At 48.4% G+C, this 6,512-nt stretch overlaps 1 pseudogene; it reads right to left on the reverse strand.

Moving 5' to 3' along the window:
- Positions 1-1,895: 1,895 nt before the first annotated feature.
- LOC119368688 lies at positions 1,896-4,638 on the reverse strand (annotated as a pseudogene).
- Between the last annotated feature and the right edge of the window lie 1,874 nt (positions 4,639-6,512).

A 6,512-nucleotide genomic window follows, 5' to 3' on the forward strand; every position in this document is an offset into this window, starting at 1 on the left:
GGGAGGTGGTGGTGCTCGGTCGAAACCCTAGTTCCCGCCCTTGTCTACTCTTTCCTCCATCCGCCTCATCACCATCCGAGGGCGCTGGCAGGCTCGTCCGCTCAATCCCCGGGGAGTCCTTTGGCCAGAGCGCAGTGGCGGCCATGGACGCGACGCGCGTGCTGTCGTGTTCGGGCGCCTTGGTGCTAGTCCTGGAGTCCTTTCGTGTGGTCGTGCCACTGCCACTGCGGCTGTGAGTGCAGCGTGGCAGCCAAACATAATGATGTAGCTAGCAGTGGCGGGCTATGCCTTCTAGCCGAGTGGTGGTGGGGCTCGGTTCCCATGGTGTAGCGGGTCGATCTGCGGGGTCGTGCTGGCTGTGTGACGCCTATTGCCTAAAGGCTAGTTGTGGGTGCACTAGTAGAAAAAGGGCCTACAATCCCGGTTGGTGAGGGCCTTTAGTCCCGGTTCATGAACCGGGACTAAAGGGTCGGTACTAATGCCCTGACCCTTTAGTCCCGGTTCAATCCAGAACCGGGACAGATGGGCCCCCACGTGGCCTGTCCGCTGAGCCCAGGCAGGAGGGCCTTTGGTCCCGGTTGGTGGCACCAACCGGGACCAATAGGCATCCACGCGTCAGCATTTCTGTGGCTGGGGTTTTTGTTTTTTTAAGGGGGGGGGGGTTGGGGGGTTTTGGGGGGTTAATTTAGGTGTTTCATATATTGTGCTATAGCTAGCTAATTAATAGAGAGAAGTGTCCTCTCTTTTGTCCGTGCTTGGTCGATGCTACGTACCATACATACGTATAGAGAGGACTAGCTAGACACGCTAGCTAGCTAGTAAGCAAACAGAAGATCGTCATGAACATATATGCATACAGAGAGAAGTGATATCGACCACCTCTCCTTCTCCGAGAGATTGGTCGAACAACAAGTTCTCGTATATCTATCCGACACAACCGGCTACATATATACAATAATTATCTTTTACAAATATATAATCTCCTAAAATACGGACGCGTGGTCCACATAGTATTCTCCGTCTTCAGCGATCACGTGGTCAAGAAAGAATGCCGCCAATTCCTCTTGAATTGCTCGCATGCGATCTGGTGCTAGGAGTTCATCCCGCATCCAAAACATCTAATTTTAAGAAGGGGGTCAATACATATATATATATATGAATGAATGAAACTCAACACAAATGATGGTAATAAAATAGAATTGTGAATATTGTTATTTACGCACTTCATATTGTTTGTCGGAGTAGCCCCGCTCACAGGTCGTGTGGCGGATGGACTCGCAAATGTAGTATCCACAAAAATCATTCCCTTGTTCCTGACACAACCACTTTAGAAGAAATAGAGGTCAATCAAACTGATAATTAGAAAGCATGCTAAATGGTATTGATGAAACTAGCGCTTGAATCACTAGGAGATGCCTGGAATATGCTACTATATAGTACTTACTTTCGGGTGCCTAAATTGCAGCTTCTTCGGTAGTCCCGGAGCTTTTTTGGTGAATTTTCTCCAAGCCCTGCCATACAAAGAAAACAATTACTTGATATCAGAAATGAACAAAGTTGCTGATATGGTGGATAATGATCGATTTAACTTACTTCTCGAGCATTTCAGTCATGTCCGCATACTCCTTGGGATCTTTTCGCTTGGAGTCTAAGACAGTTACTACTCCCTTCTCAAGCTTAATCTCTAGGAGAATATAGTGGTAGCTGCGCACACATGCATAACTCATCAATATTACATTACTATAACCTGGACTAATAAGGAAACCGAATATGCCACAAGACAGTAACACTCACTTGAAGTTGTAAGGAAAGAGTATTATATCTTTGTGTTCATTTATTTCCAACGATCGTAGCAAGTTGGCCTCGGTTTCTTGGGCACGATATTGAACCTCAGTTGCATCTATGAGATACGTGTTAATGAACCCAATATCTCCCACTTGTCTTTTCTTCAATTCGGCGATCTTCAATCTGCATAATATTGTGAGGATAATTATAAATACATGCAATGAAAGGGCTAAGTTATATAGAGAGACTTAATGACGGAAGTAGTACTACTTACAGATAGTAGGAGGTGACCGTTGCTTTATCGATGGCCAATTGATTGAAAAACTGATAGAACTCCTCAAATGGAATAGGCAACAGTTCAATTCCAAGGAGGTCATGCTCCTTTTTAACTCTCACATACAAAGTACTCCTCCCCTCAGACTCTTTGCAGGTTTTCATGTACCAATCATGCAATCTTCGCATCATCGTTGATAGAGAACTTTCATCTTTGACGAGAGGCTTCCCGTACTCGTATCTTTGTATCTGCACCTCCAAGATATCATAATGTACATCATCGGGCAGGTAATCTGCAGGATTGCCATAACCGGGCACCATCCTCGGATCGACGATGTCGCTAGCAGGCACCTTGAGCGGGGGGCACGATTGCTTCGCTTGTTCGCCGAACTGGGCAATTTGTTTCCCAGCTCGTCGTTCTTTCATCCTTTGATCACTTTTAGTACTTCCCGACCTCTCCGCTTCGGCAAATGCCTTTCCAATAATGCGCTCATAGTTGCCTTTCGGCGGAGACTTGGGTGGTTTTGTCAGGGCAGCCAGAGTGCGCTTCGCTTTCACCGGATCTACCTTCTCCTCCGGAGGTGGATGTCTCTTTGCTTTCAACCCTTGAAACCAGTCATCCACTTCGGTCTGCGCGATCTTTGCGTTTTCCTCCTCGCTCCTCTCGTACGGTAACTTCTCTGGAGTCTTCAGAGAAGGACCGAATCTGTATCTCCTCCCGCCTTTGGCTGTACTGCTAGACGCCGGCAGAGTAGACGGAGCGGATGTCTTCTTTCCTTGCTTACGAGGCGGAGGAGAAGGACTGCGACGCGCCGGAGCAGCCGGAGCGGCGGCGGGTCTCTTCCGCCCTTGCTGACGAGGCGGAGAAGGAGGAGGCTGGCTGCTCGGGTGCGCCGGCGCAGGCGGAGAAGGAGGCGGAGTGCCGCCACACGCCGGAGAAGGAGCCGGCCGAGTGCCCTGATCGTCACTTGCCGGAGGAGGAGGCGGTGGAGGAGGCGGAGTGCCCTGACTCGCCGGAGGAGGAGGAGGAGGTGGAGGCGTCCAGTTCGGAAGGTTGATGAGATCCTTCCGCCATAGGCATGGAGTCTTCAGAGCAGAACCCAGCCGATACTCCCCTTCACCGGTAGGGTGGTCAAGCTGGAGGTCCTCAAATCCCTCCGTTATTTCATCGACCATCACCTTAGCATATCCTTCTGAAATCGGCCGGCAGTGAAAAGTTGAGTCGGGTTTAGTAGGATAAACAGAGCCAACAGCCGCCTTGACCTTCAAATTGCTCCATTGCGCCATAAGGTGGCAATTTTCAGCATCCGTGATAGCATCCACGGGATAGCTGGCAGGAGCCGTCAAGGCATGCTCTGGCTGAAGCAGCTCGGTGGAAGCCACGCTGCTTCTTCGCTGAGATGGCGGGGTATCTTCAGGGGAAGCTTCGGCAGGTCGTTTGCTGCGATCTGCTTCTCGTTCCTCTAGCCCCATTACCCTTTCGTGCAGCGCCTGCAGTTGGCTCTGCGCCAGTTTCTTCCTCCTCTCCTGGGTTTTGTAACCCCCTGCGTCCGGAAATCCAGCCTTCCACGAAACGGAGCCTGGCGTGCCTCGTGTCCGTCCAGGGTGCTCAGGATTGCCGAGGGCCATTGTGAGCTCGTCCTTCTCCCTGTCTGGAACGAACGTCCCTTGCTGCGCTGCTTCAATATATTGCTGAAGCCTCTTGACTGGTATGTCCAACTGTTCGTCAGTCCAAATGCACTTCCCTGTTATAGGGTCCAAGGATCCGCCGGCCCCAAAGAACCACGTCCGGCAACGTTCTGGCCAGTTCATTGTCTCTGGTTCGATCCCTTTATCAAGCAGATCATTCTTAGCCTTGGCCCACTTAGGCCGGGCTACGAGGTAGCCACCTGACCCCGTGCGATGGTGAAGCTTCTTCTTCTCAGCATTTCTCTTGTTTGTCGCCGACATCTTTTTACTCTTTTCCGATGTCTTGTGGGCCACAAATGCGGGCCAGTCATCTCTGATCTTCTCATATTTGCCCATGAAGTCTGGTGTCTCATTTTTTTCGACATACCTATTGAGGTCTTTCTTCCAATTCCTGAATAGGTCTGCCATCTTCCTCAGAGCAAAAGACTTGATTAATGGCTCTATAACTGGCTTCTCCGGATCATCCTCCGGCGGTAGGGTGAAATTTGACTTCAGCTCAGTCCAAAGATTCTTTTTCTGCATCTCATTGACATAAGACACCTCAGGGTCTTCGTTCTTAGGCTTATACCATTGCTGGATGCTGATCGGGATCTTGTCCCTAACCAGAACCCCACACTGAGCAACAAATGCCTTCTTTGTCCGGTAGGGTTCAATCGGTTGGCCGTCGCGCGCGATTTGTATGATCTCAAACTTTTCATCCGAGCTCAACTTTTTCTTCGGGCCTCGTCTCTTTACCGAAGTTGTGCTCGATCCGAAGGGCTAGAAAAAAGAACAAAGACGAGAGTTAATTAATATGTGTACATACCAAAACAATGAATGCATCAATTAGCTAGTCAGCACAGGCTTAACTAATATATATACCTGGCCGGACTCGGTTTGGTGATCACCGGAGCCGTCCTCACGGTATACTTCTTCACCCTCTCCTTCTTGCATCGGCATTGCGTCATCGGAGCCATGTAAATCATAGCCAGCTGCTTCTTCACCCTCTCCTTCCAGACCATCGTTGCCATTGAGAAACATCAACAAGGAGACGGCATCACTTCCTTGTGCGATTATGTCCCTCAACAACGCTTCTTGTGCTTCGTCTCGGGGGGTGTCCATAGTTTCTACAAATATTTACAACATGGCAATTATTATTCAAACATGACAGATATGGATATATTAGTGGCAAACGTAGAACTAGCTAGCTAATCACAATAAGGAATCATATTAGTGGCCTCGACGCTGCTTCTCTAGGGTTTGGGTGGCCTCGACAACGCTTCAAGGGTTAGGGGGTGGCCTCGAGAACGCTTCAAGCTAGGAGGGGGTAATATCGACCCCCCACGTGTTGAAGCTATCGGGAGGGGGTCGGCGTTGAACACTACATCTATGTCCCACAAGTGACGTGGGCATCGACGCCTGCGGTAGGGTAGAGGGTTGTGGATCGCCGAGCGGTCGAGGGTCAAGGGGTCGAGGGTCGCCGAGGGGTCGGGAGGTTGCCTAGTGTCAAAGGATTCAACAAAACCATGTCTTCATCATTAGGCGAAAGTAACAGGTGCATGATGGTACGAAGCTCTCCAAAGTTATTTTGGAACGGAGTCCCAGATAGGATAATTCTCTTTTTGGTACAAAGTTCAGCAAGAACCTTCCGAATATCGTTCTTTGGAAGGCCTTTGCTGAAATTCGTACAAAAAGGCAAATTATCCTATCCGGGACTCCATTCCAGAATAACTTTGGAGGACTTCGTACCATCATGCCATGGTTACTTCCGGCTAATGATGAAGCCATGGATTTCTTCAATACTTTGACACTATAGGAACCCTCGACCCTGAAACCTTCGACCCTTGACCCCTTAACGACCCTCGACCCTGAAACCTTCGACCCTTGACCCCTTAACGACCCTCGACCCTCTACCCTAGTTCCCGACCCTCGACCCCTCGGTGATCCTCGACACCCTCATTATATCGACAACGAAGCAACATACATATACATGGGAAAATAATGTTATCGGGGAGGGGGTATCGGTACCCCCCCCTCGTGTCAAAGTTTCTTCTTTCTCCTCTATTCCTTTCTTTCTTCTTCTCCTCTTCTTTTTCTTCTTATCCCTCGAGAAAGGAAAATAAGGAAAAAGGAAGAAAAGAGGAAGAAGGAAGAAGGAAGAAGAAGAAGAAAAAGAAGAAGAAAAAAAAAGAGGAGAAGAAGAAAAGAATAGAGGAGAAGAAGAAAAAATAATTTTTTTTCCTATTTTTTCTTCTTCTCCTCTATTCCTTTCTTCTTCTCCTCTTCTTTTTCTTCTTTTTTCTTCTTCTTATTTATTTCTCCTCCTCTCCCCTCTTCTTCTCCTTTCTTCCTCTTCTTATTTCCTTTTTCCTCTCATTCTTTTTCTTCTTCTTCCTTCTTAAAAATACATGAAGTAGTATTGCCTAATTCATTGTTCATATGAATATACAAACATTTGCATATTTACACTAATTAATATCACCAAAAAAATCTATGAACAGAAAAAAATCCTAATTTTTCTAAAAACCTATCTTTTGCATTGTTCACATACACATATACATTATAGCCGCATACACATATACATCACATATGAACAAAAAAATTAAAACATAAAAAACAGAGCATAAAAATAAAAAAAGAGCTTAAACATTAAAAGAGCCGGGCGGCGGCTCACAGCGCGGGGGCAGGCGAGGGCGCCGGCGCGCGGGGCGGGACGGGGCAGGGGGGCAGGGCGACGGCGACGAGGAGCGGGCGGCGACGGCGAGCCCATAGCAGGGGAGCTCGAG

The sequence above is a fragment of the Triticum dicoccoides genome, chromosome 2B, assembly GCF_002162155.2.
Source record: "Triticum dicoccoides isolate Atlit2015 ecotype Zavitan chromosome 2B, WEW_v2.0, whole genome shotgun sequence".
NCBI lineage: Eukaryota > Viridiplantae > Streptophyta > Magnoliopsida > Poales > Poaceae > Triticum > Triticum dicoccoides.